Consider the following 7,205-nt stretch of genomic DNA (forward strand, 5'->3'; position numbering starts at 1 on the left):
GGTTATATTCCTCTGTAAATACGTACCACCTCTTCTTTATCCATTCATCCATTCATGGGCACCCATGTTGCCTCCATATCTTGGCCACTGTAAGCAATGCTGTAATGAACATATGGATGCACATGTTTCTTTGAAATAGTAGTTTGGTTTCTTCAGATAAATACTCGGAAGTGGGATTACTGGGTCCTTTATTGTCTCTTGTTATAACCTTTGTTTTAAAGCCTACTTTGTCTGATGTAGGTATTGCTATGACAGCTTTTCATTTTTTCCATTTTCATGAAATATATTTTTCCATACCTTTATTTTCATTCTGTGTGTGTCTTTTGATCTGAAGTGAGTCTCTTGTAGGCAGCATATGTAAGGATTTTGTTTACTTATCCATTCAACCCTCCTGTGTCTTTTGATTGGAGCATTTAATCCATTTACATTGAAAGTAATTGTTGACAGATATGTAATTATTGCCATTTTTTAGTCATATTTTTTATCTTTTTTTTTATCTTCTTCTTAAAGAAGTCCCTCTAACATTTCTTGTAATACTGGTTTGGTGTTGATTAACTTCCTTAGCTTTGTCTTGTCTGGGAAACTCTTTATCTGTCCTTTAATTCTAAATGATAGCTTTGCTGGGTAATCTTGGTTGAATATTTCCTGCCAATCCCTTCTGGTCTAGAAAGTTTCTGTTGAGAAACCAGAAGATAGTTTTAGGGGAGCTCCCTTGCAGGTAATGAATTGCTTTTCTCTTGCTACTTTTAAGATTCTCACTATGTCTTTAAGTTTTGGCATTTTAATCATGATGCATTTTGGTGTGGGTCTCTTTGGGTTTGTCTTGTTTTGACTCTCCTGGCTTGTATGTCTACATCCTTCACCAGGTTAGGGAAGTTTTCTGTCATTATTTCTTCAAATATGTTTTCAATTTCTTGCACTCTCTCTTCTCTTTCTGGTACCCCAATGATGTGAATGTTGGTACATTTGATGTTGTCCCAGAGGTCCCTTAAAGTATCCTCATTTTTTGGGGGTGGATTCTTTTTTCCTTTTTGCTGTTCTGATTGGGTGTTTCTTGCTACCTTAACTTCTAAGTCACTGATTCAATCCTCTGCTTCATCTAATCTACTGTTGATTCCCTCTAATGTATTCTTTATTTCAGTTATTGTATTCTTCATTTCTGACTCGTTTATGTTTTCTATCTTCATTTTTATGTTTCATATCTCTGTTAAGTTCTCACTGAGTTCATTTACTCTTCCTCTTAGTTTATTGAGCATGCTTATAACCAGTGTTTTGAACTCTGCATCTCGTAGATTGCTTGTCTCCATTTTGTTTCATTCTTTTTCTGGTGCTTTGTTCTTTTCTTTCATTTGGGACATGTTTCTTTGTCTCCCCAATTTGGCTGCCTCCCTGTGTTTGTTTCTATGTATTAGGTAGGGATGCTATGTCTCCCAGTGGAGTGGTGTTATGTAGTAGGTGTGCAGTGGGGCCCAGAGGTGCAGTCTCCCTGGTCACCTGAGCCAAGTGGTCCAGGTGTGTCCCTTGTGTGGGTTGTATGTACCTTCCTGTTGTAGTTGAGCCTTGGTTACTGTATGCATGTCAATGGAAGGGGTTGACCCTCAAGCTGATTGGTTGTGAGGACTGGCTGTGACTACAGTGGAGGAACTGTTCATAGGCTGACCTTATGGAGCAGGAATCACTTTAGCAGAGCTCTAGGGCCTGCCCAGTCTGTCCTTCGGGTTTGTCACCTGCAGAGGCAGCTGTGTGGTGCTCTGGCTTGGTCTGAAGCCAGCCACGCTCCTGAGAGGGACCCTTCTTCAGGCCAACTCCTGGTATAGCTTGTTCCTTGCCCAGGGACATCTGGCATGAGCCACAACACATTCTGCAGATGACAGCCACTGTGCTGGGCTTGGAAGTGCCTGGGAGAAGCCAAGGCACAAACTGAGGCTGGCTGCCGCTAGTGCTGGGAAAGAGTTATGAGACACGCTGAGGCCAGATGCTGCTTGTTTGGGGTTCGTGAACCTTTGAGAGATTTTAGGAAAGTTCGCAGCATGAGCCAAGACAGGCCATTTATATGGAAAAGCCATTGGAAGCAGCTTGGGTGTATCTGAAAGGTGGGTAGGGTAGGGTCTCAGGGAATCACCAGGGCAGGACAAACAGTGTTAGCCAGGTTAATGGAGACTCAGATGTGGCAGTACCTGTGTCTGCACACTGGGTCGTGTGGGGGGGGGGGGACTCAACAAAGAAATAATAGGTTCTGCCAACATTTTTGTCTGGGAGAAAGCTGTCCCTCCAGACCTCACCCTGAAGCCAGTCAATTCAGTTCCTCCCTCTAAGTCCCTGGAAACTTTTGAGCTGCTGACCTAGTGCTGTAACTCAGAGCAAGTGAGCCCGTCAGTGAGTAAGTCCATGCACAAGCCCTTTAAGAGGAATATCTGAGCCTTCTGTCTCACTCAGCCACAATCTCCTCTGGTTTTCACAGCCAGAAGTTGTGGGGACTTCTCTTCCCAGCACTGAAACCCTGGGCTGGGGATCCTGATGTGGGGCTGGGACCCCTTGTCCAGAGGGACCTCTGCAGCCGAGATATCATTCCCAATTTTTTTTTTATAGTCGTAAATTGCTTATTAGGTAAGAATTTTACAAACATTACTCATATTAGCAGTAATAGTGGAGCTGGAGAGTATTGCACCTTCTCCAAGCTGCAAGGCAAGAACCACCAACAGTATGGTGAAACCTGTGGCCCTTTCCAAGGCCACAGCTCTTGCAGCCTGCAGTTTTCAGCCTTTACATCCCCCTGTGCTTGTGGACTAGTTTGGTGATCCACTGGGTATCAGGATTCTGTCCGATAGCTTTATGGAATGCATCAATGAGGATAACCTCAAAGAATGTGTACATGGAATCTTCACCAACCCAGTAAGAACTCAGGACTCTCGGAGCCCCATAGTGGCATCCAGCTCACTCCTTGGCAACAGACTGAAGGCTTCAAGCAAACTTTAGCAGGTTAACACTGTGATGGACAGGCTTGCCACAGGTCGCACCCTTAGGAACTGGGCATTTGCAGCCACCATGGCACCCATGAATCTGACATATGATATAACCATGCTTACCTGTATCCTAGCCTGTGTACTTTATTGGGCTAGGTGGGGCTGGGAGCCCTGTAAAGTGCAGAGAGCTAGCAGTACTGCTAGCAGCACACCTTGCTGCTACTTTCTCCTCCATAGTTCATGAATGTACTTGTAAGTGTCCATCTTGGTTTACCTGATGGCTGTGGCCAGACCTCCCTCCCAATTTTTAAACGTCACATGTGGGTGTAGGATCTGCACGTTCCATGTCTCTGTCCGTCCCACCAGTCTACCAGTCTTGTAAAGGTACCTTCTCTGAATGTTCTTAGTTTTAGTACTTCTGTTCAGCTAGACTTCAGGTAATTCTCAATTATGGTTGCTCTATAGTTTAGTTGTAATATTGATGTTGTCATGAGAGGAGGCAAGCACAATGTTTACCTACTCTGCCATCTTGAACAGATAATGTATAATATGGTTTTTGTCCACCTGTGAAAGCTGTATCACAGATGAGATGTAAACAACTCTGGCCATTAGTTTGACCCTGCAATTGATTAACAGATGCCAAATAGACAAACACAGAATCTAAGAAAACAGTTAGATTACTATGAGAGTTTACGAAGCCTTCAGTCTAGTCCCGCCATTTTATAAATGAGGAAAGGATGTATATTTACAGAGGTAATGTCTTTTGTCCAAAATCTAATGAAGCTTGTTAGCAGTGCTGCATGGAATAGAATTCCCATGCTCTACTCCCAAATTTGTGACTTCTCTGCTACACTGTTGACTTATGCCAATATTCATATTTACTTATGCAATTCCCTTCACAATGGCTTGACAATCTAAAGCAGGGATTGTCAAACATTTTCTGTAAAGAATCAGACAGTAAATATCTTAGTCTCCATCACAGCTACTCAACTCTGCCACTACAGCACTAAAGCTACTATAGACAATACATAAGCAAATGGGTGTGTCTATGTTCCAATAAAACTTTATTTATGGACACTGAAATTGGAATTTCTTACTGATTTTCACATCTTGAAATATTTAATAAAACATTTTTTCAACCATTTAAAAATGTAAAACTATTCTTAACTTGCAAACCAAACAAAAATAGACAGTAGGCTAAGTTTTGCCTATAAGCCATAGTTACTAATCATTGGATTAAACAATATCTGCACACTCCCTATGATATCTCAGATGTTTGAACCAGATAACAGTTCACCACTCTAGGTTTTAGTTTCTTTCTCTTTTTTGTGTGCATTTTATTTTTTTGTATTAGTTTCAGGAGCAATGAAACAACATAATGATTAGACATTTACACCCCTCACAATGTAATAATCCCCCCGCAAGTCTACTGGCATCATACACAGCAATTACAATACCATTGACTGTATTCCCTATGCTGTACTTTACATCCCATGACCATATATACAGAGGGTGCCAAAAAAATGTATATACATTTTAAGAAAGGAAAAAACTGTATTAAAATTACACTGATGGTAACCACTTTGAGGACCTTTTGTAATTGCAGAAGTCAAACGTGACTTGTATTCATCTTTTGTTATTAGTATATATCGAGTATTACAATTTTAATACAATTTTCCTCTCTTAAAATGTATATATATATATATATATATATATATATATATATATATATGTGTGTGTGTGTGTGTGTGTGTGTATACATATATATATATGTATTTAATTATAGTTGACATTCAATATTATTTTATATTAATTTCAGGTGTACAGCACAGTGGTTAGGCATTTATATAATCTATGAAGTGATCCCTCTGATAAGTCCAATACCCACCTGATATCTTACGTAGTCTTTACAATGTTATTGATTATTAGGTCTTAGTTTCTTTATTGATAAAATTATGTAACTAGACTCTATAGTCCCTTGCAGACCTGTGACCTTGAGGTTTTGCCAAGGGTACTTAAAAACAAAAATGTGCTGTGAAAGGGAATCTGTGGACTCTCTTTCTTGAAACACTATTAACAATCCAGGAACCAAAATAATTCAGAAATCATATTGTGAAGAACATTAGATAGACAGAATTTTAAAGTGAAAAAATAACAAATATTTGTGGAATGAAAATTTATAAACAGGATTAAATGAATTTCTCTACTCCAAGACTTCACAAAGCTAATATGCATTAGGACTATCAAAAGGAAGGGTGTTTCAAAAGCAGACTCTCAGGCAAGGACTTGGGTACAGGTAGTTTTTGTCAGAGGCAAAAACAGGAAACACAAATGAAACAGGCAAGATTGAGACAGGGAAATGAGAAAAGCCATACAGCTTATGTTAATGAACAAGTTACTGCTATGAGCAACTAGAGCTCAAATCTACTGGAAACTCTTTGAGAAACTATGATGTGGCTTCAAAATTATTCCAGAGGGTGGGAAATTTTAGGCATTTATCAAGTCCAACCTCCCAATGGTTGAGGGTTATCTTGAGGGCATGCTCCCACACTTGAAGTTGTACCTTCAGAGAGCCCATGGAAGCTCCCAAAGTGCTGAAGAAATCCCTCAGGCAAAGAAGAGAGCTTAAGGTGGGAAGCTTTCAACATGCCAGAAACAACTACCAAGGCTATATTCAGAGAGGTGCAAAAGAGATAAGGTATGGGTGTCAACATGTTTGTTACAGAGGTAATGGGGTGGGGGGATCAACATTTTCTTACCTCCTTTGCCCTCAAAATACCTTCTTCCATGAAGCATCCCAACTAATTTGACACTAGAACTCCTTTATCCATGAAGCATCTGTCCTTAGAGAGATACTATTCTAAGGTAAATAGAATAGTGCCAGAGACTGAGTAATCTCAATAAAATTAGAGGATCTCTTCAGGCTTTATTTTCTAAAATCAACATGACAAAGCATACACTAAATACCAATAAGCCTCTGTCATCTCTGGCGCAGAAACTAGGCCAATACATTTCACACAGTGCCAGGCATGAGGTCAACTCCAACATGGAAAAAAAAAAAGAAAACAGCAAAGAACAATTCACCTCCAAATGAGGTTGCCATATGAAGTGATGCAAGTCAGAGGGGAACAGAATGTTCAAAGTACAGTTGGAACCTTGACAAGGCATCACCATCTGCCATCTGAGTCCTATATCCCTAGTCCTTTAACCATCTGCACACCTGCTCGGGCATGTCACATTGGGGAATGGATGGCTACGGCATCATTAATGCAGTGGCAATAAAAACAAAAGCTCAAGATTAGCTCTAAGGCCTCCAACACCATTACTTCCTTAACTTTGGAATCTGCTTCCACGAAGAAACATATGGAAAAGAGATTCATAAGCCTAAAGTTTAAATCTGCAGAGGGCTGAAGTTTCTGTGTGATCTGAATTTTTTAGACTACTGGGTCATACAGAGAAAATCAGCAAATTGTACAAGGAATAACACAGCAAATGCTAACCAGAACCTAATCTGGAATCCATTACACACATTCTCATTTTGAACACTGATCAATGCAAGAATCACCTCTTCTCTTTCTTCATTTGGATTTCATCTCTAGACCCCCTTTTCCCAGGAAAGCTAAAATAAATCCACCCAAAACCAATGATGCCTCTAAGTGCTCAAAATAATCAGTTTTCCTAGAGAACCTTGTAGAAAAGAGTAGTTTGGCTATTCCAGCTTTTTCAATCCTCCACATCAGAGACTGGTTTATGTAAATGTGGCACATCCAAAGAGGAAGAGACCTCATCCAGGATCCATTCTATAAGAAAGGTGAATGACTTGGTCTATCTTCTCTCTAGGCAACAGGATTTTGATTCCAAATGTTAGATAATGTCCTCCCAGTTCAAGTGTCTATCTTTAAAAATAACTGAAGGGTTCTTTTAACTTAAGAAATTCAATGGTACCAAAAGACACACTGTTAATAAGAACCCACTGAATACATTGCATGTGGTAAAATAAATACACCCTTTTCTAATTAGTTAGGTTAAGTATATGAACCTACAGGGAGCTAACACAACATAGCAGGTAGATGTACAAGCTCTGAGGTCAGACGGTTTGGGTACCATCTGGCTTCAGTGCTTACTAGCTGTGTGACCCAAGTCAAGTCACTTAAACTCTCTGAGACTCAGTTTCTTTGTATATAAATGAGGAATGATAATCCATGTAAATGAAAATACACGTAAAGTTTTTACCACGGTATC

General features: G+C 40.0%; 1 pseudogene; it reads right to left on the bottom strand.

Moving 5' to 3' along the window:
• Positions 1–2,634: 2,634 nt before the first annotated feature.
• LOC148758654 (large ribosomal subunit protein eL15 pseudogene) lies at positions 2,635–3,205 on the bottom strand (annotated as a pseudogene).
• Between the last annotated feature and the right edge of the window lie 4,000 nt (positions 3,206–7,205).

This window comes from Rhinolophus sinicus, chromosome 3 (assembly GCF_057876585.1).
Source record: "Rhinolophus sinicus isolate RSI-liver-muscle chromosome 3, RSI-T2T, whole genome shotgun sequence".
Taxonomy (NCBI): domain Eukaryota; kingdom Metazoa; phylum Chordata; class Mammalia; order Chiroptera; family Rhinolophidae; genus Rhinolophus; species Rhinolophus sinicus.